The sequence below is a fragment of the Panicum virgatum genome, chromosome 1K (assembly GCF_016808335.1).
Source record: "Panicum virgatum strain AP13 chromosome 1K, P.virgatum_v5, whole genome shotgun sequence".
NCBI lineage: Eukaryota > Viridiplantae > Streptophyta > Magnoliopsida > Poales > Poaceae > Panicum > Panicum virgatum.
In genome coordinates, this window is record NC_053136.1 from 10,723,264 (window position 1) to 10,745,180 (window position 21,917).

Below are 21,917 nucleotides of genomic sequence, written 5' to 3' on the forward strand. Positions count from 1 at the left end.
ATACAGAAATATTATTATTGCAATTAGAAAGTACATAAACTATCCATAGTATGAAAATTACATGATTTTCTTGAATGCATAATATTTTCTTTCATGATTATTGTTAATTAGAAAGGAAGATTAACTGTCATAATAGAACAAGGGGCTACGTAATGGCCGATGGGATGTTTTCGTGCCGTGCCGGCCCAAGCACGGCCCAAAATACGGGTCGTGCCATATAACCCGTCGTGCTGAAATTCTAGACACGGCACGACCCTCGTGTTCGTGTCGTGCCAGCACGGTCCAAAATATTTCGTGCCGTGCTTTAGGTCATACCAAATAATCGTGCCGCGGCCCACCCAAAAATGTCACGGCGCAAGTCCCAGCTCTACGCTCGGGTGGTCGGATCCTCCTCCCCGTGCGCCGAGCCGGGGTCCGCGCCATGGCCGGCCAAGCTCGTGATTGGCGCCGGACCGAGAACTGCACGGAAGCTGCCGGCACCCAAGTTGGGTTAAATGTGCTGTGCCGGTGCGATCGCGCACATGCAGTTGCAAGTGGACGCACGGATTGGGGGCACCACCAGGGATGTCAACGGGTGCCCGAAATCCGAAATCCGATGAGTTTTTACTCCATTAGGGTATGGGTATAGACTAAATTCTATACACGTGGGTTTTTAATGGGATAAACTTCGTACCCGTCGGGTTTGCGGGTGCGGTTTTGTTCTTCAAGTACCCAAACCCGCAAACCCGTGGGTACTATAAATCCGACAACATATAACCTAAAATACTAATGTCACAAGATCTTGTATCAAAATAAGGTCCAATCACATGCTAAGAGAGACTTAGACTCATGTACTTCCATTCCCATCGATGATTACCTATTCATAAACTCATTTGGCTATAATGCATTGTGTATTTGTTTATGTTTTCTATTAAATTTTGTTGCTTTTTCTATCGGGTACGGGAAACCCGCGGGTAAAAAAAACCGCACGGGTACGAGTACGGGTATGAAATCATACCCGCGACGGGTATGAGTTTTTTAACGAATACGATTTTATCCTGGCGGGTACGGGTTTGGGTTAGTGATACCCGACGGGTTTGTACCCGTTGCCCTAGGCACCACCCTACCCTCACATGTGCGGGCGCAACCAACCCAATTGGTCTCCAATAAAAAGAGCGAGGGAGAGGTCGCGGTTTCATCCGCTGACCGACCGACCCAGCATCAAAAGATACTCCTACATTCCGTACGAGCCGATTGCAGAAATTAAAAAAAAATGGATTATACGAGCAAGTGCGCAACACAGTTTTGAATGTTGAAAGGTCTCTTGTACTTGGAACATGATGAAATGGGCCTTCTTTTGTTGCGGGCCGCCTCCGACACGTTCCTCGGTCTGCAGCGGCGGCGGCTGCAAACCAGCAAGAGTCTGTCCAAGAGAGTCGAGACTCGCCGTTACACGGCAGCGGCAACCTCTCGCGAGTCGCGGCTCCCACCCACGGGCCCACCAGGCCACCAGCATCAGCGGCGGGGGGTCTTCTACTTCGCGCGGCGGATGGCGTCGGCGTCGGGTTCGGGGGCTCCAGCGGCGGCGGAGGCGCTCCGCCGCCGCCGCATCCTCTCCAGCCGGCTCTACCTCGACGACGTCCCGAGCTCCAGCTCCAAGGTCGGCACACCCGTCTCCGATCCCTTCCTCCCCAACCTCGATTCGCTGCCCGTGGGTCTTAAACAACCGCGCGCGCGCCGTTCGCGCAGGCACCCGTGGTCTACTCGCCGGCGTACGGCATCTCGTTCAACGGGATGGAGAAGCAGTGAGCCATCCGCCTTACACGCGCTTTATCCGCACCGCATCGCGGCGCTGTATGTCTCACGAACTCGTGCAGGCACCCGTTCGATTCGTCGAAATGGGGCCACGTGCGCAGCTTCCTTGAGGACGCGGGGCTCCTCCAGAGCGACCGGATCGTCGAGCCGCTGGAAGCCTCGGAGGAGGATCTGCTCGTGGTGCGCAATAGGCAGCTCAGCTGCTATCCACTTGTTCTGCAGCTAGTTATCTGTGCACTGTGCTGTACGATGCAGTGTGAATTTATGGTCTGTGGCTTACCCAATCAGGTGCACTCGGAGTCATACTTGAACAGCCTTAAGAGCAGCGAGAAGGTTGCCCGCATTGTAGAGGTACTGCTACATTCAGAATCGCGTATCTGACAACTGTGATCTTTTGCATGCTATAACCTGCTAAAAGTGCCCTCGAAGTTGTCTACCGCGCCATGGAAATCATGATTGTTTCTGAAGCACTTGACCGTCTGCATACTTTTCCATTACAAAGTAGGCTGCTTGGTAGTTCATTTTGCCGAAATTGTATGAAATTACTGTGTGTGGAATGTAATCAAGTATTTCCTGGTTTATACTAGGTTCCAGCAGTGGCGCTGCTCCCTAACTTGCTTGTTCAGCAAAAACTTCTTTATCCGTTCCGGAAGCAGGTAAAATGTTCTGTTGTCTTGCGGTGCTCCATTGACCCTTGGCTCTTAATTTTGGATGTTCAGGAAGCATGCTGAAGTGAGCTTTTGCCTTTTAGGTGGGTGGCTCTGTTTTATCAGCCAAACTCGCACTAGAAAAGGGATGGGCTATAAACATTGGCTGAGGCTTCCATCACTGTTCGGCACATGAAGGGGGTGGTTTTTGTGCATATGCTGATATTTCCCTGTGCATCCATTTTGCTTTCATCCGTTTAAATATCTCAAGGTAGGATAGCTATTCATCTGCAGCATATCTTCTGAAAACTATATGCACTGATAACTAATAAGTAGGCCGACCTATTATTATATTTCCTTTTTTTTCGTAACGCAAACAGGCAGTTTCCTTAGCATTATAATCTAACATTGCTCTGCTAAAAGCACTGTAACAATAAGGAATTATAGAAACTATTGGTATGTGACTTCAGACTACAGGATAGCTATTTTCGTTCCATGAGTCACTTGTCTCATTTTCAGAGTAATGATCATCGATTTAGATGCTCACCAAGGTAATGGTCATGAAAAAGACTTCGGCAGTGATGGTGAGAGGCTTAGTGCTGTATTATTTTGTTGTGCATATTTTTGTTCTTGCTACTATTTCATAGCTCGTTATCACTTATTCTTCCCTTCCAGGAAGGGTTTACACTTTGGACATGTACAATTCTGGAATATATCCTTTTGTAAGTACTTAAACCCGAAATGTTTCCTACATCTCTCAACCATGATACCTCCTTCTTGATGCTGCTCATTAACTTCTTATAAAGTATAAATAACAAATATCTACTGCTGTTTCATATTTAGCTAATCTGTGCCTCCCTTCCCCTTCTTGTTTTTGTCCATGCTGATAGTGCATATACTTCATTCCGAGAGATATAAATGATTATGATGGGCTTTTGCGTCACACATATGGCATATCTGGTCCTGCATCGTGCACGGCACTGGAACTTAATGCTTGTTCCACATAAGAACAGCCCAGCTAGCTTATTCTGTGTGGATGATGTTGATAGTTCTGTGTCTTCAAGTCAGTCTTCTGCATTGCAGTTTACTGCCAACCGAAGTTAAATGTTCATTTGTAGTAAACAGAAAAAGGCTATATTAATTCCCTGTACTTTTACAGTGCATTTGCTCACGACCTGAGCTAAAAAATCGAGAATTGTACTTCATAGTTCGTACACCCGAAACTTTCCCCTATTCTGTGGCTGGAAATGGCCCTTTACTTACGCGGACTATGTGGTGCCTTCGATTCAGTAATAAATTAAAAGAATGTCTCTACCACATGTCTCTATTTTATTTTCTGGGGTAGGGTTTACCCACTGCTGGGGTTTATTTGCATCGCTATTGGAAGTTCTGGGTGCAATATACCCAGTTTTGTTTCTCGGGTGGTTCAGCAGATGCACTATTAAACTTCAGAGGGCAATGAAGGCCTTTTTCCTCATATTTTTTCCTTTGAAATCCTTATACATAAAAAATGTGCCCTACCCAGTTTTGTTTCTCGTGTGGTTCAGCAGATGCACTATTAAACTTCAGAGGGCAATGAAGGCCTTTTTCCTCATAGTTTTTCCTTTGAAATCCTTATACATAAAAAATGTGCCTGGTACATTTTATTTTTTAGTATAATGGACATTATTTTGTTGCAGGATCATGTGGCTAAGAAGTACATTGATCAAAAGGTCGAGTTAGATGTGAGTTCCACGTTTTATCCTGCTCTCTGCCTGTTGTATTTTTTCTGTATCGGTTTGGAATTGAAGTTGTAAGTTACACTACACCTGTTTGCATTTTAGAGTGGGACAGAAACAGAAGATTATTTGGAGAATCTTGTTAAGGCTCTCAAGGTAACTTGTACAGATAGTATCTTAACCTCTATTGGTTCATTTATAATATCAGTTTATCAGTGGTTATATATTTTTTGCTTTAACCGAAGTCATCATATATTTGTGAGCGTACAGAACACCAGGAATTATGAAAAAGTTTTTTTCTCGAACACGCAGGAGAGCTGCGCATCTTTGTATTAAGAGAGAAAGAGAGGCCCAATTACAAGAAAAACATTCCTCACCTTGGACCAGAGTGAGGAACATGCAGTTCTAGGAATTATGAAAAAAAAAATCAGCAGTGATCCAGTCATAGATCGAGTTAACAATGTAGTGTGAAGAATCACCCCGTAGTGTGAAGAATCACCAAAATTTTGTTTAATCTATGGAACTTTTAAACCATGATGATTCAATTCCACTGTTAAATACAATTCTAGATCTAAAATGTGTGTATTTCTACCTTCTGTTAAGAAGATGGATTAATAGCTACGTACAGCTGGATAGGAGGAACAAACTGAAGGAGCTCTTGTGGTGTTATTCTGCTAGATTGAAGTAATCTTACTGTAGAGTATGTGATTCAGACACTTATGTATGATGCGTCATGCTATATCTAGTAATTGCAGTTGCATAAGCTTTTCTTACAGCAACCAGTTGCTACCTCACTCGGTTCTTATGATTCTCAAGAGAGTTTCTAGATGCAAACTTTGTCATGTCTAGGCAGCTTTGCCATGGCCTGACCTGTTGCAACGTGCAAGATCCTCTAATTTTTTCTTTTGACATGATTGGTTTACTTAATAGCCCCGATTGGTTTTTGAGACAAAGAACATTGTGGCAATACAGGAATACTTGTTCCGTACTGTTGGTGTATATGTGAGCCCATGTATAGAGGCCCATCTAGAGGCCCATGTATAGGATCTATATATCCCACCCTTCTAGGGTTTGGAGGAATACAAGCCATTATTCTCTCCTACATGGTATCAGCTAGCTCCTCCTCTCTACCTCTCTTCCTCTAGCCGCCGCCGCCGCCGGCACCATGGCCGGCCGGCCGCCTGCGCCGACCCTCCCGGCGCCGCCCTCCCTTCCCTCTCCTCCTTCCCTCCCCTTTCTTCCTTTCCCGGCGGCAAATCCCCTGCCTCTGCGTGGATCCCGGCCACCGACTGCTCCTCTGTTCTGGGCGCCCCCTCCTTTGCTCTGGGAGCCCCGTGGGCGCTCTACGTCGCCGTCGCGCTGGCTCCAGCCGCGGGCGGGCTCCCTCCCGGCGCGGGTCCCGCCTCCTCTGCTCCAGCCTGGGATCAGGGCGCCGCCACCCCCTACGCTGCCGGCGCAGGCTCTGTGCGGCTGCCCTACGCCGTTGCGCTAGCCGCCGCCGCCGGCGCGGGTCCGGCGGGCGCGGCCGGCGCAGGCGCGCTCGCGTCCCCTGCGCCCCCCGCGATCTTCGCAGCCACCGCCCCTGCGACTCCCACGGGCACGGCCGGCGCAGCCCCCGCGGCCCCTGCGCCCCACGCGACCTTCGCGGGGGTGTCCTGCGCGGGCGCGGGCGCAACCGGCGCGGCCTGCCCCGCGGCCTTCGCGGCACCCGCACCTGCACCTCCCGCGGGCGCCCCCGTGGCCCCTGCGCCCGCGGGTCCTGCGCCTCCCGCGGTCCTGGCGGCCCCCGCGTCGCATCCCGCGACCGCCCCCGTGGCCCCTGCGGCTGCTGCCACTGCCGCTGCTGCCCATGCGCGCGCGGCTGGCGCAGGTGGCCCTCCTCCCTGGCGCGGCGTGCCCCCTGCGACACCCGCGGCCGGCGCGGGTGTTGCCGCCGCTACTGCTGCCGCTGCCGCTGCTGTCCATGCGCGCGCGGCTGGCACAGGTGGCCCTCCCAGGCGCGGACTGGGTATGCCCCCCGCGGACGCGCCGTTCGCCGCCGCCGCCCTCCGCAGAAAGGTGGCCCTCCTCGCTGCCAAGTACGAGGCTGCGGCGGCCCAGGAGCGGGTCCGCGCGGCTGCCCTTGCTTGGGAGCGCGAGCGCTCCGCGGCCGACACTCACTCGTCGGGTCGCCGAGGCGGTTGTCCCGCCCGTCGTCCCCTTCACCGAGCACGCGCACCTCAAGGCCTACGAGCGCGCGCAGGAGGTGCTGCGGGACCTCGAGGCCAAGCTCGTCTAGCCCGCGCGGGCGCACGCCGCGCAGGCCGCACGGGCCGCCGCCTCCCTCGCCGCCGCGCACGCTGTCGCGCCCTCCGCGCCCTCCGCACGGGACGCCGCCTCCCTCGTCGCCGCGCACGCCGCGCAGGCCGTTGCGCCCAGGGACCCCGCGCGGGCCGCTGCCTCTGCTGTGCCGCCCCTTCCTGCGCCCGCGACGGCCGCGCTGGCCATGGCGCGCGTGCCCGCGCCCGCGCCCGCGCCCGCGTGGCCTGTGTTCGATATGCCCCCTGTGGTCGCGCCGTTCTGGACCCCGCCCGCTCAGCCCAGCCAGCAGCCGACCTGGCCTGGGGGGTGGGACCAGGCCGCACTGGCGCAGTCCTTCAGCGCCATGGGGCGGACGCCGACGGTCAGCACCGAGTGGATCACCGACTCGGGTGCCTCCTTCCACACCACCCCAGATACCGGTATCCTCTCTTCTGTCCGACCACCACACCCCTCTTGTCCTTCTTCCATCATGGTTGGTGATGGGTCTTGCCTTCCTGTCACCGCCGTGGGTTCTGCTCCTGCCTTTTTTCGTTTTCCCAATGTCCTTGTTGCTCATCAGATGATTCATAACCTTTTTTCCATTCGTCAGTTTACAGTTGACAATTCTTGTTCCATCGAGTTTGATTCTTCTGGCCTCACTGTAAAGGATTCGGCCTCCCGGCGTCCGCTACTCCGGTGTGACAGCACGGGGCTCCTTTACACCCTTCGCCTTCCTTCCGCTGCACCACTCTCGCCTTCTTCTTCGCCCTGGCCGTCTTGGTCTGCCGCTTTTGCCGCGACGCCGTCTTCCACCACCTGGCACCGCCGTCTTGGTCACCCTGGCCGCGACGTTCTGGCACAGCTCAGTCGTAGTACCGATGTTCCTGGTACTAGGGCTCCTGCTGAGCCCCTCTGCCATGCGTGCCAGCTCGGTCGTCATGTTCGGCTCCCTTTTTCTTCTTTTTCTTCGCATGCGACGCATGCATTTGATTTTGTTCACTGTGACCCGTGGACCTCTCCTGTTCTTAGCCTTTCTGGCTATAAGTACTATCTAGTGGTGGTCGATGATTTCTCGCACTACTCTTGGACGTTTCCTTTGTGTGCCAAGTCTGAGACCTTCCCCACCCTCCTCCACTTCTTTGCCTGGGTGTCCACTCAGTTCGGCCTCACCGTTAAGGCCGTCCAGTGTGACAACGGGCGGGAGTTCGACAACTCCACCTCCCGTTCTTTCTTCCTCTCTCGGGGTGTTCAGCTGCGTATGTCTTGTCCGTATACCTCTCATCAGAAGGCAAGGCTGAGCGGATGATTCGCACGACTAACGACGTCGTGCGCACCCTTCTGATCCAGGCCTGTCTGTGTAACACCCCGGGTGTTTACACAGTATTTTAATTTGGTGCCTGCACAGTAATGGTGTAGGTTTGCTATGCATCATGTGCTTGAATTACTTAAAAAGGATCTTTTTGTAATTATGAAAGGTTATATGTGTAATTATGATTTTATGCAAGGTCCTTTATATAGTTAATTGTGTTTATAGCTTTTATGGAGGGTGTTTGCGCAAAATTTCAGTGCATTTATTGCATGGCAACCAATTTTGCTTATAAGTCTATGTTTGTAGTGAATTTACGTTGAAAAAGACAAATTTCCTAGATTTCAAAATCCCTTCAATGATTTTAATTTTAGCTCTTGAATCTTTGGTCAAATAAATTTTTGCACAACATCAAAGTTGTAGATCTTGAAAAGTTGAACAACTTTCATGTTGGGCACTTTTTCATTTGAGCTTTAGTTCAAAAGTTATTGCTTGTTTACAGAAAGGTCCCTGGAACTTTTGGAAATTGCAAAATCGTCCTTATGACCATCTCCCCTCCCTGCTCTGCTTCTCGCCGCCGGCCACCGACAGCGCCGCCCGCCGACGATTTCCCGGCCTTCCCGGCCATCAATTCGCCGTGCGCTGGCGCCCACGCGTCGCGGACGAGCTCCTCCCCCGCCTGTTGCCTCGCGCTGGCGCCTCCACCCCTCGCCACGCCGCCCCGCCGCGCCCAGAACCTCCCCGCCGGCTGCCACCTCGCCGCCGCCGTGGAGAGCCCAAACCAGAGGCCCAGCTCTCGATCTTTCGCGCGCCTGAGCACTACCAGAAGCCCCGCGCTCTATTCCCCTCCTCGTTTCGCCAGTTCCCTAACCCCACGCCCCAGAACGCCGCCGCCGCTCACCCCGAACGCCGGCGAGCTCCACTCCACCGCGGAGCCGCCAACCCAGACCCGCTCCACCCCTACATCCCCCACCTTTAGCGCCGCCTCGACCTCGCGCAGCTCCCAGGCCACTTCCCCTCGCCTGAACCTCACCGGAGCACCCTCGCCGTCGCTTGCCTCCGCCGCCGACCCGCCCTGCTCCGCCGAGCCGCCGCTTCCGAGCCCCTCCGCGCAACCCTAGGCCACCCAGAGGTGCGCCTTGCACCCGTGAAGCTCACGCACCCCTCCACTCTCGCCGCCGGTGAGCCCCTCGCCGGGAAACGGCCGGTCAACCGCCGCCTCCCCTCTCTGACCCGGCCCAGGGACCTCGGGTTGAAAGGAAAGAAAACCCAGGGGGTTATTTGCATAGGCATAGACTCAGATGAATAGTGCCAGTAGGGGCTGCTTTGTAATATTTTCAGTGAACTTTGAAATTCTAGATCAATTCGTAGAAAATTCGTAAAATAGCAAATCTTGATGTTTTGGAATCCTCTTGAAGAGCTCTATGCAGTAGAACCAGAATATGTTAGGCCTTAGTTGCAAGTTTTTGCTGTAGATGTTGTTTTGTGTTACTAGGTGTATAACTACTTGTTCTTTAATCTTTTTCTTATCTGATGCTTGAAAGCTTGTATTGCTTTGAAATTTTGGTGGTAGTTTACTCATGTTACACTAGCTTTGCTATAAAAATTTCATGATCAGTTCTTTATTGTAGCTATTTATTTGATTTAATCTTTGTTTAATAGACTTTATTCATGGTAAATAGTTTCTGTTCTTAATAAATCATGAAATTATTCATGAGTGTTCTTCTGGAGTATGTTAGCTTGTCCAGGAAGTTTGAGCTTTAGTTCATGTCTAGAACAGGAGCAAAAATTAAGTCTTGCTAAACTGATGTCTGTTTAGTTTAATTTATCTGAATTAATTCCGTGCAGATAAAATCATGAAAAATTCACAGTAGCTAGATCATCCCTGTTCAGATCTCATGTTAAATTTTGAGCTTCTGATCTTCTTTAGTTTGACCTGTGTAATTCTTGCTTGTTCTAGATGTTATCTGAGTAAATGATTTATTGTGATTAAATGATTACATGTCTTGACATGATTTTTGTAGGGTAGATTACTTTATTCATGTTCTGTTTAGAGTAATTTTGGTAGATTTTATTGCTGTTTGTACTTTGATTTGTTGATTTATTTACAAACCATGACTTATTTGTATAGGAAATCGCCACCACTCTTTTTATGAAGTTAGTTAACTTCTTTTGTGCTTTTGATCATGATGCCTTGTGTAGTTAAATTTGTTATTTAACTACTCTATAAACGATTGCCCATGTTTGTTTATAATGTTGTTCTTGCATTACATATAGATACGACTACTTTGTCAGACGGGACGTACGAGTTGATTCCGGAGTCTGACGGAGGTGATCTCGAAGCTCAAGTGAACACTGCGGAACTAACTGAAGTCCCGAACCAAAGTTCGGAAGAGCCTAGCGCTGAAATAGTTAGCAATTACCGAGAAGGCAAGCCCCGGACATAACCTATATTTCAAATTATTATCATTTACTGTTATTACTTACTTGTGCATTTACAGTTCTTAGGATTTGAATTGAAACCCTAGATGCATGATCCTAGGAACCTATGTACTGAACACTAGATCTGAGTTCGACTATTTGCTAAGCTTATAGGAACGGTAAAAGTCGAGTGATTGCCTGTCACTCGCGAGCTTTATAGGAATTGCTTGTTTACTTTCTGTTAACAATATAAGGACGACGGACGGGGTTGTGTTCGATATCATGTCCTATGTGAGACCCCGTCTGTGTTGATGAACTTGCTAAGGTCGCGGTGTGTGGTAGTGCTGGTTAAGTTTTTGAAAGTACTAGTCACATGCCGTAAATATGGTACGCGGCAAGCCTAGTAGCCGATTGGACCGGGGAGTGGATATACCTCCCACTCTCTCAGTAGGGATATGTTTTATTTTATGTTGCGCAACACTACGACTTCTAGGGACAAGGTTCGGCCTTGGAGCCCTGTAGTCGGGGAGAGTGGCACTATCCACAAGCCGGAAAGAAAGGTTAACGGTTGTTTGGGAATGACCCGACGGTATTCCAGACGTGTGTGCTAGGTTACCCTTGCAAGGTTGAATTTCGATTCAGAATCGTCCGCCTCTCACGATGAAATGAGACTGCTTGATCTCTTTGCCACACAGAGTAATAAGAGCAACAATATTCTTATTAATCTTGATGTTTGCTTAGAAGTTTCACCATGAATGGTTAGTAGATGCTTACATAGAATGGTTAATCAACTAGAATCTTGCAGCTAAAACTTGAAAGTAAGGACCTACTCTTTATTGCTTTTCAGCAAAGGAAAAACCAGAGCCTTACAAAGACTTGTATAGTCTAGCTAAGGTGGGCTACTTATACCCGTTGTCAGTTAAGACTTGCTGAGTATTAGAATACTCAGCCTTGCTGTTGAAACCCTTTTTCAGGTATGACTTTTGAGGATCAGGTCGCTAGCTTGACCTATCCTTGCTCGTTGCCTCCTGGCTGGTCCGTAGAATGGGATACGTCTTCGGCTGGCAATGACTATGACGAGTGATACCCGGCTTGGGGCTAGCTTGGTATACTTTTGGCGACGTGTTGTAGAGATCGGGTTTCATCTTCCGCTGTTTAGACTCTGAAATTATATTCATGGCTTGTATAACTGTTTTACTTAAGTTGGTTTTGTAATAATGGTTTGAACTATTTTGTAATCACTACTGAACTTGCCTGTGTTGTAAATTTTGTGGTTGTAATATCTCTGGACTCGCCTTCGTGCGAGGTATGCTTGTTCGATCCAAGAATCGGTGGTTGTATCGGGACGTTACCCGACAGACCAAAAATTGTTCCGTTTGAAGTGCGTTTAAGCTAATGTTGCCTTTATGGTGATGGTTTACGCACTTGAGCCGGGATAATTTAGGCGGTTCTGCCACAGTCTGCCCCCGCGCTTCTGGGCTGAGAGGCTCCACACCGCCACCTACTTGCTCAATCGTCTTCCGTCCACTGCTTCTCCTGCTCCCACTCCACACCACGTTCTTTTCGGTACCCCTCCTCGCTACGATCACCTTCGGGTCTTTGAGTGTGCGTGTTACCCTAACACCTCCGCCACTGCTCCTCACAAGCTGGGGCCCCGCTCGACTCGTGTGTTCCTTGGTTACTCTCCTGACCACAAGGGGTACCGATGCTTTGACCTCACCTCTCGCTGCGTCATGATCTCCCGATACGTCGTGTTTGACGAGTCGGATTTCACTTACTCTACCTCCACACCTTCTCCTGACCCCGAGCTAGAGTCTCTGTTTTCGACTGACCCGGTGGTTCAGCCACCTTTTCCTGTCTGTCCTTTTCCTGCAGGTTTTCCCGGTACACCGGCACCGTTTCTGGTGATCCCGGCTGCGCCGAGCGCGGCCCCAGTGCCCGCAGTCGCGCCACGCGCGGCCCCCGGACCTCCTATCGTGCCGCGCGCGGACCCGGAGTCTCCTGCTGCGCCGCGCGCGGCCCCAGTGTCTTCCCCTGCACCTGCGCGGTACGCTGAGCCGATGTAGGTGTACCGACGTCGTTCGGCGCCTACACCGGCGCCGCTACGGTACGCTGAGCCGGTGCAGGTGTACCGACGTCGTTCGGTGCCGACACCGGCACCGCCTCCTGCTCCGGAGGCTCCTGCGACGCTTCCACCAGAGCCGTCGCCGCCTCCGCCTCCACCGGCTCCCTCTCGAGCCGAGCCGACGGTGTACCACCCGCCCGTCGTCCATCGGGATCCTCGGCATATCCATCCCATGGTGACTCGGCGGATGGCGTCTCAAGCCGCGACTCTCCGCCACCGAGGGAGAGCCGCGGGTCTCTTCGGTACCCTCCTCTGTCCGCGACGCCTTGGCGGATCCTCACTGGTGTCGCGCGATGGAAGAGGAGTACGCGGCTCTTCTTGCCAACCAGACGTGGGACCTCGTGCCGCGTCCGTCTGGTTGCAATGTGGTGACGGGCAAGTGGATCTGGACGCATAAGCGTCGGGCTGATGGCACACTGGAGCGCTACAAGGATCGCTGGGTTCTCCGGGGGTTCACTCAGCGACCTGGTGTGGACTATGATGAGACCTTCAGCCCAGTGGTGAAGTCTACTACTGTGCGCACGGTCCTCTCGCTTGCGCTCTCGCGCTCCTGGCCTGTGCACCAGCTGGACGTGAAGAATGCGTTTCTTCACGGCACTCTGTCAGAGACTGTCTACTGCTCTCAGCCAGCGGGATTTGTGGACTCGAGTCGTCCGGATATGGTCTGCCGACTCAACAAATCTCTCTATAGTCTGAAGCAGGCTCCTCAAGCTCGGTTCGCCACGTTCTTGCTGACATTGGGGTTCACCAAGGCCAAGTCTGACACGTCTCTCTTCATCTACCGCCGTGGGGATGAGACTGCATATCTGCTGCTCTATGTCGATGACATTGTGCTCACAGCTTCCAGTCAGCAGTTGCTTCAGAGTGTCATCTCCTCTATGCAGCAGGAGTTTGCTATGAAGGATTTGGGTCAGCTCCACCACTTCTTGGGCGTCACGGCCGTGCTCGTCTGGTCTTCTCCTTCACCAGCGGCAGTACGCACTTGATATTCTGGAGCGGGTTGGGATGACTGATTGCAAGCCCTACTCCACTCCTGTCGACACTCAAGCGAAGCTGTCTGCTGATCTGGGTGATCCGGTGGCTGATCCTACTGCCTACCGGAGTCTGGCTGGCGCTTTGCAGTACCTCACCTTCACCAGGCCGGACCTCACCTACGCTGTTCAGCAGGTCTGTCTCCATATGCATGATCCCCGGGAGTCACACCTTGCTGCGCTGAAGCGTCTCCTCCGCTATGTCCGTGGCACTGTGGACTTCGGCCTGGTGCTTCACCGCTCGTCCTCTGCTGAGCTGGTGGTCTACACCGACACTGATTGGGCTGGCTGCCCGGACACTCGTCGCTCCACTTCCGGCTACGCCGTCTTCCTGGGCAACAACCTGGTCTCCTGGTCGTCCAAGCGGCAGCCGGTTGTCTCCCGCTCCAGTGCTGAGGCGGAGTATCGGGCTGTCGCTAACGGCGTGGCGGAGGCGTCCTGGCTACGACAGCTCTTGGCGGAGCTCCACAGCCCACTCGCCAAGAGCACGCTCGTCTACTGCGACAACGTCAGCGCCGTGTATCTCTCCACCAACCCCGTCCAGCATCAGCGGACGAAGCATGTGGAGATCGACCTACACTTCGTGCGCGACAGAGTCGCCATCGGTGATGTTCGGGTACTCCATGCCCCGACTACCTCCCAGTTTGCTGACATCTTCACCAAGGGACTGCCCTCCTCGACCTTCTCGGAGTTTCGCTCCAGCCTCAACGTAGCCGGTGGCTAGTTGTGGCTGCGGGGGGGGGGGGGGGGGGGGGGGTATTTGCCCTTTGTACTCTCTTCTTGTCCAGTCTTGAACACCGCTGCGCCGGTAGTTCAGACTGCGGGGGGTGTTGGCTTTCTTGTTGTCCAGTCTTGAACACCGCTGCGCCGGTTGTTCAGACTACGGGAGGGTGCTTGTGTATATGTGAGCCCATGTATAGGATCTATATATCCCACCCTTCTAGGGTTTGGAGGAATACAAGCCATTATTCTCTCCTACACGTACGTTTGATTTTCAGCAGTTAATCCTCTATTTGGTTAATCTCCCTAAGCAGTGTGGGTCTGGGTTATGCATGTAAGACATCATGCTAAGTTTTTAGGTTCAATAATATTTGTGTTGTGAACTTATGCATGGAGGATAAAATATACATCCACGGCCCTTTTCTTAGGCAACAAAAGTGTAGTTTAATTCTACATGAGCTTGTGACTGGCATTCATTTGTTCATTTGGTCTAGTATCAATAAAACAAGAACATGGAGCTATTCTATTCCGTACTCATTTACCAACTAAACAAAACTGGCATAACTTGTTTGCGCCAATCTCATTCCCTTCATGTTGGTTAGAAAGATTGTTTGTAGGACTGTTCAAAACAGCTTTGCCAGTTTGCAAAAAGAAATGTATAAATACAAATATCCGGCATATATTGGCAGCAAGATCAAATATTACTATTCTGTTACTCTGCTTTAAACTTGGAAACCCACTCAATCAGTCCATGACAGCCGTAATTGTTTGCAGGTAGCAGAAAGTAGATTTCAGCCCCAGTTGATTGTGTATAATGCTGGAACTGACATCCTAGATGGTGATCCTTTAGGCAGACTGAAGGTATGTCCTTTTATGTGAACCACACATGTTCTCACAGCATTCATGTAACATAAAGATGCACATATTTGCAATGGCTTGATGCTTGTAGTTTGTACAAAGCTGCTTGACAATGCATTAGCTGGTTCCATTATGATCGTATCATGTTTCCACAATTTCCAGGTTAGTCCAGAGGGTGTGGCTATTAGAGACGAAAAGGTTTTTAGATTTGCAAAGGATCAGAATATTCCTCTCCTCATGCTGACATCAGGTGGGAGCTTTTGCTCATAATTTTTTAAGCTCATCTGTTCTCGAAGACCTACTAATGATGCATCTCTCCTGTCTTTGAATCTCTATCCCTCAGGAGGCTATATGAAGTCAAGTGCTCGAGTTATAGCAGATTCAATTATCAACCTATCAAAGAAAAACCTGATAGATATAGGTACCCGCTGTATTGAAGTTGAATAATGGTGATAACTATGTACTTGCCTGATGGACGCACGCCGTGTATGGGAAATGTAACGCTGATTCTGTACTTGCACATGTCAACCTGATAAAATGGAAATTGTTTGATGTTAATGCTTTAACCCATTGACTTATTGTGGGAACCATTATCAACCGTGCAATGTTCATGTTATGTCTCTTATTTGTCAGCAAGACAGCAACCCTGTTTATGTGGAAGACTGACCCAATGACATTTCTTCATTTACATGTGAAAGCTCATGCTATTAGACTAATCATCTGTGAGTAATTGTCAATCTTCTATATGTTTATACATTGCTGTCTACTCACTCTACTGCTTAGGTCCAGTGAATCTATTTGTCTTGAAGTTATTTCAGGAGAAAAGTCCCCATGAATTGTGGCTGAGAGCTACCCAGGTCTGGTCTATGTCATGTAGCTCTTGCCCTCTCCTATCTGGCACCTTGACCCAGGAAGAAAGGTACACATTTGTCCCTACTGAACCATTGTTGACTGGTTACATACTTACCGTACATGATTTTCAGTTCCTTTTCAGCTTTTGCTAGCTTTGCAAATCTCCAACTTCTTGACGTCAACCCTCCATGAGCAAGGTCAGTAGTCCAAGATAATGGCAGATATGCTTCTGAGTAGGGAGCACAGTGGTGACATTGGGTTGTCACAATCTGTCATTTTCATTTGACATGGTTTTGCCTCTCTCGTGCCCTGGGACAGTTCTTTCTTTCTGTTACCTTCTCCTATGAAAATTTAAAACTGCAGGACTTCCAGGAATGTTCAGTGTTGGGATTTGGGAAGCTTCTGGGGTTCTTGGTTGACCTTTATGATGTAATTGTGAGTTCATCTACATCAAGTGCGTGCAGACATCTTTATTTGTCATTTGACCGGAATGTTATGCATATACATGGTCCTTGTCAGTGTTTGGCCTTCTCCTTGTATTCTCCACTGCTTTATTTTCTTCCCATGCTTTATATCATCAGCTAGGCTTTGGGAATGCTGTCGAATATCATCTGCTTGGTTTCTTTCAGATAGAGACCTGAATCCAGCAATGTCATGGGTACCACTCCAGGCTTGTTTGGCAGTTGTTTTTTTTTTGTTGCCTCGTGTTCGGCAGGTTCTACTAAGGCAGCCAAAATGTGCCGATCCTAAAAAAAAAATGTCACATCACCACCAATGCTTTGTTTCCTCTTGCTGCATTGTTTGCATGGATCAACTAGGGTGCGCTAACTATTTAAAGAAGTAGAAACAATTTCTTTCCTTCTCGCTGCCAACAACTCTAGTGTTGTCCACCATCTTTAAATGGTACACATGTGAAAGCTCGTGCTGTCCTTGACATTATCAACTGTTCAGTTGCTGTCAAACTCTGTCTAATATGCATGCAGCTGGCTCCTGGTAATACCTTGAAGCAATAATTCCTGGTGGAAATCAAAGTCTCCATTGTTAATTTGTGGTACCTGTCTCTGATCTTTGGCGTAGCCAGGAGGCAAACAAGGTATGGATTTCACTTGTCCCTGTTATAAGCAGTTGCAGTGTTGCTGACTGGTTACTGCATACGATTTTCAGTTGTTTCCAGTATATATTATTGGTCGTCACTACTGTTGGACTGAGGATAAAAGCCCCCACCCCTCCCACTATAACACCTGGGTTTTATGGTCGGGTTGGCTAGGTGGGGCGCTCTAACTTGGTACCAGAGCCGAGGTCCTGGGTTCGATCCCTCCCGGCCACGCAATTTCCGCTGCGCGATTCCCCCTGCGTCTCTCGTGTGCTGAGACCTGCTGCGGGCTACGCCGGGCACTAGAACCTGCTGCGGGCTACGCCAGGCTCGCACGCCGTAGGGGGAATGTTGGACTGAGGATAAAAGCCCCCACCCCTCCCACTATAACACCTGGGTTTTATGGTCGGGTTGGCTAGGTGGGGCGCTCTAACTACTACTAAGATTTCGTGACGTGCAAATCACATCAGAATCCTCTTTGGTCTTAACCTGATGTTGGCGACCTTCCTGATGCTTTCCTTCTGTACAGACTCCGACTCGGTAGTGCAGGTATTTGTAATACAAAGCCGTGTCAACTTATGTCATTTTCTTTGAGACTACTAATCTTGCAACTTGCGTGTCTCATGTTCATTCTCGGTATGAACGTATGATATGAAATCTTGCAAGCTTTGATGATAATGATACATACCTAGATGGCTCTACTATACCCTCACACGGTGACAACCTTTACTTGTCTAGTGCCAGTCGTTGTCCACATCCTTGGTTGTTTTCCATGAGTTTTTTAATGGATGGGTCTGCCTCCCATGCGACCTAGGACAATTCTTTCCTTTATTATTGTTGGCATTTCCAGCGAAAGCTGCGAGGATTTCCAGGTAAATTCTTCATAGGATTGGATTTTGGGAAGCTTCTCTAGCCTGCTCGCGGTATGAGCTTTTTGTTACTGGCAGCTTTTGACAAAATCACATTAGTCAATGGTATGAACATGATCACATGAGAATAAAATGTCGGGGCTCCGATCCACCATGCATGTTCAATCAGTGTCGTCAAAACATTCTAGTGTTGTGCTAGTAGAATAAATGGAACCTTCTAGTTCATTAAGCAGAATAAGCGCTATTGGTTAGATATGCTAATCCATTAAAGCCTGCACGAGCTAGTGATTTTAATGGCATAAGTATTTGAAATTTCTGAATAAATTTTTGGTCACAACTTACAGTGCATGGTTAGAATCCCATGTATTTCAGAGCGTAGTATATAGATAGTTTCTTATCTTTATCTAATTGCAGTGGAATTCAATACCTATTACTCTATAAATTATAGTTTTTTCCAATTCTACTTTCCCTTTTCCATCTTACATACATGTACCTTTAACATGTATTTACTATTTATAGTTAAAACCTCAACTTGAGCTTTGTGTTTGACACATCACCTATTTGCATACATGTATACGTGGTCTGCATAGTGGCACATTCATACATCTATACCTTAGGTTAGTTTTTTCTATAATAAATAATAATGACAGAAGAAGGTAATTTAGAATCACATAGTATAACTGTAGTTTAGCATATTTCTTAATGGATGACAAACATATTGGTAACTTAGATGCAAATTTTTTGGGTTACTTAAGATTATTTTCAATAATACCAGAGGTGGGAAACATCGTTACAATTTTAGATGGTTACTGTAGGTTAATTTTAATAACAGAATGGTAACATGGATGCAGAATTAGAGGTTATGTTTGTAATAGCACTGGTAGTAATTTAGATAAGATGACAGAGTTACTTTATATTCTTTTTATAATAGCGAAGGTCAGTAATTTAGATGAAGATTAGAGAATTACTTTAGATTATTTTATATAGTTTCTAATTTATACATTGATTTAGGGTATTACATTACACTACTTTTATAATGCCAGATGTGGATAACCTTTTCAAAATTAAGATAGATTCGTTGGCTATTATTATGACCCATTATCGTCTACCAAATGATGGCCGGGTATTGATGTCAAGCAAAATTATAGCAAAACTACATATTTTTTCAGAAGTTTATCACAACTATACAGATTTAATGAGCCATAGTTTTGGTTGCCCGGAAGCGCATGCGCATGCACACATCTTTTCTTTTTCGTGCTGATTTTCGAGACAGAAATATTATGCATATACAGACATGATGGTCCCTTATGGCCATGTCTGTTAGTGTTTGGCATTCTTTCACATTCTTTACTCCTTTATTTTGTTCTCACGCTTTATGCTATTTCCAGACAAATTCTACGTGCTCCGGTTTCCAGGAAAATTCAAGATAACGATGGGCAGAGGTTTGGTGATCTTGATAATCTTGAATAGAATGCTGCGTGTTAATTAATCAGCTGGTGCCACCTGCTCAACATAATATATAGCTTGCTGCAGATTGATAATAAGCCCCCCCCCCCCTGTAATGTTCTTATGATAATATGACATCTACGATTACTCTGACTTGTTCTACTGAATTCAGTGCTTAGTCCACTTGCAGGTGAGTAGGTGACGAATGATGCTGCGGGCAAAAGGAGAGCGACATAGACTGTACAGCTTTTCATGAATAAAAGTTTGCACTGTATGAATATGAAAAAAAAATAATTCGCCGATGAAAGATAGATTTTGCTTTGGGCATGTCACGTCAAATGGTTTAAACGCATGCGCACTGCAAATAGTGCATGTTTACGTTTTTATAATTCTGACCAACATCTAGGCCAGGCCAAGGAACGGTCTAGATGGAAGGACATCTAGACAGAATAATCAAGAAACGTAGAGGTATCGTTACAAACCCTGTTGACCGGGATTTGACATCGGAAAACGACCTTGAGCGGCTCACGAGGTTCAAACTTAAAGGGATGAAAATTCAAAAAAAAAACTTAAAGGGTTGAAGGAGGCGGCGGTAGGGTTCAAACTAGAGGGATGAACGAAAGAGATGGCCATGGCCTAGTGGTGGGGTGGGGAGAGGAGGGGCGCTAATGACCGGGATTTTTTTGTTCTCACATTTTCCACCCCGGTGACACTGACTAATCCCCATCTATACGCACACTAACGTCGATCAATGAAAGAAACCGAACTCATTTTGAAATAATTCATTCATTCCATTTTCATTTACATTCAAAATTTACAACTATGAGAGTTTGTTGGACTCACCGTACCACATGTAAACTGGTGTGCCTACAGCATATAATTTACTCCAAATGGTAGACCTCCTTGTAGTAAAGAGCGAGCCTCGCCAAACTTGAAAAATTAGATGCTTAAAGTTCCTAAACTATGAGCCTACCCAAATAAAGAAATATGTATCATTGGAGCACTGAAACATAGAAATGTTTATGTTGGATCTGGAATCAGGAAAACTCCACTTCGGACTAGCTAGCTCGAGTGGATCTCAGTCAACCAATCAACCAGCTGATCCAACGGAAGAACCGACTCATACTTGCTTGTACTTTTTTCCTTTTGGTCATCGGCTTTTCGCTGCATAAAAAATGAAATCAACTGCTTATTTTTTAAAAGTCGTCAACCCATTGCTTCCTCAAACTGGATCTCTACTTTTCTTCACCCAATTAAATATATATGTGTACGCTGTCAAGCATCAAGATGTGTATGAGCACGCAAGCTTATTCTAGTGGAGTAGGAGGACCCCCAGTTCGGCAGGATCTTAACATTGAATAATATCAATTAGCAGTTGTCACTTTTAGTGACAACATAGTAAATGTTTGATCATTCTTGCCTCTGCTTAATCGAAGTGTGCAGAAAGATCACCAAATTTGACTTCACCACTGAAACCTCACTTGTTGAAAGGCTATGAAGTATAATCTTTTGAGATCAGGTAATGATCATTTTTTTTGCCATTCCACAAATGACAGAACAGTGAAAGATTACATAATCTTGCTCTGTAATTTGTCATTTGGTTTTTCTTCTTCTTCTGCAACAAGCATAGACTGTACAAAGATTGTACACGTATTCAGTTATATATACAAATGTTGACATGTACACGTACACCATGTTCTCGTAACACCGAGAGATTGTGCCAACTGATCACGAACTGAAGACAGCAGATCCACCTTCGTAAAAATTACTCGAAAAATGTTGAAAAAAACTAAGCACGTACAGCCATAGCTGCTGCATCCGCTTGCATGCAGATCGCACGGTATCGTTGTATACGGACATACGGTACACCAAAGAAACTGCCCGGCCGGGGATGCAACAATCACTACTAGAGAAAGTTTGATTAGTACGACGATTTTTCAGGTGAAATTTGCACGCGTGCGGTTGATGAAATTTGAGCTCGAAACGAAACTCTTGCTTTGCACTTATATTTCTTACCATCTCATCTACACATTACAGTTCTAAGAGAATTATTATCGTCTCACCTACACATTACAGTTCCAAGAGAAACGCTGACTTTGTGTCGTTTCGGGGTCAAGCGTGTATGCCGTCGGATCCGTCGACCATGCAGTACATGCATGCACATGCGGTACGTTTCATCTGGTTTAAAGAAAGGGGCAATTGTGTTCTTGTCCCTATTTTGAACTCCAATTGTGATTTTGCCCTTACTTTCTTTCACTCATTTTTACCTTTACTGTTTGGAAACGAAGTCTCACTCTACCCCTACTATGTTAACAGCACATAACAGTGTTAAAGAAGACAATTTTGCCCTTGCGAATATACCCCTACTTTTTAAGAACTTTGTGAATATACCCTTGTTTGCTATTATATTTCAGCAGCATTTCAATAAGAATATGAACAAGAATATGACATAATTTTGACAACATCACGACACACGAAAGTAAATTCAAACCAAATGCATATATATAGGGGAAAATTGGTCTGATAGCAACAAAAGATGTATACATCCGGAAAATATCACTAAAATTTTGTTTTCCTGTACAATAGCATTAAAAGATTGAACAGTCAATTGGAAATAGCATTCCGTGTGATTAAAAGCTTGGCCTCAGGTGCCCATCAATTTGAGGCGGTGGATTTAATGCTTGTCTGTGTGAGAAATTGAAGCAGGCAAGAGAGATGCATTCTGTTTGCTTGCTCTGTTCAGAGATGCCGGATCTG

The 21,917-nt window shown here is 47.8% G+C and overlaps 1 long non-coding RNA gene and 1 pseudogene across 2 annotated transcripts; both read left to right on the forward strand.

The window, feature by feature from the left end:
- The first annotated feature begins 1,304 nt into the window (after positions 1–1,304).
- LOC120693769 lies at positions 1,305–15,623 on the forward strand (annotated as a pseudogene).
- Positions 15,624–17,284: 1,661 nt separating this feature from the next.
- On the forward strand, positions 17,285–19,492 carry LOC120693892. 2 transcript variants are annotated; one of them, XR_005683261.1, is made up of 2 exons: positions 17,285–17,394; positions 17,584–19,492. It is a non-coding gene; the product is annotated as an uncharacterized LOC120693892 (long non-coding RNA). The 2 variants fall into 2 exon arrangements; XR_005683225.1 differs by having other exon boundaries at positions 19,103–19,492.
- Positions 19,493–21,917: the final 2,425 nt, after the last annotated feature.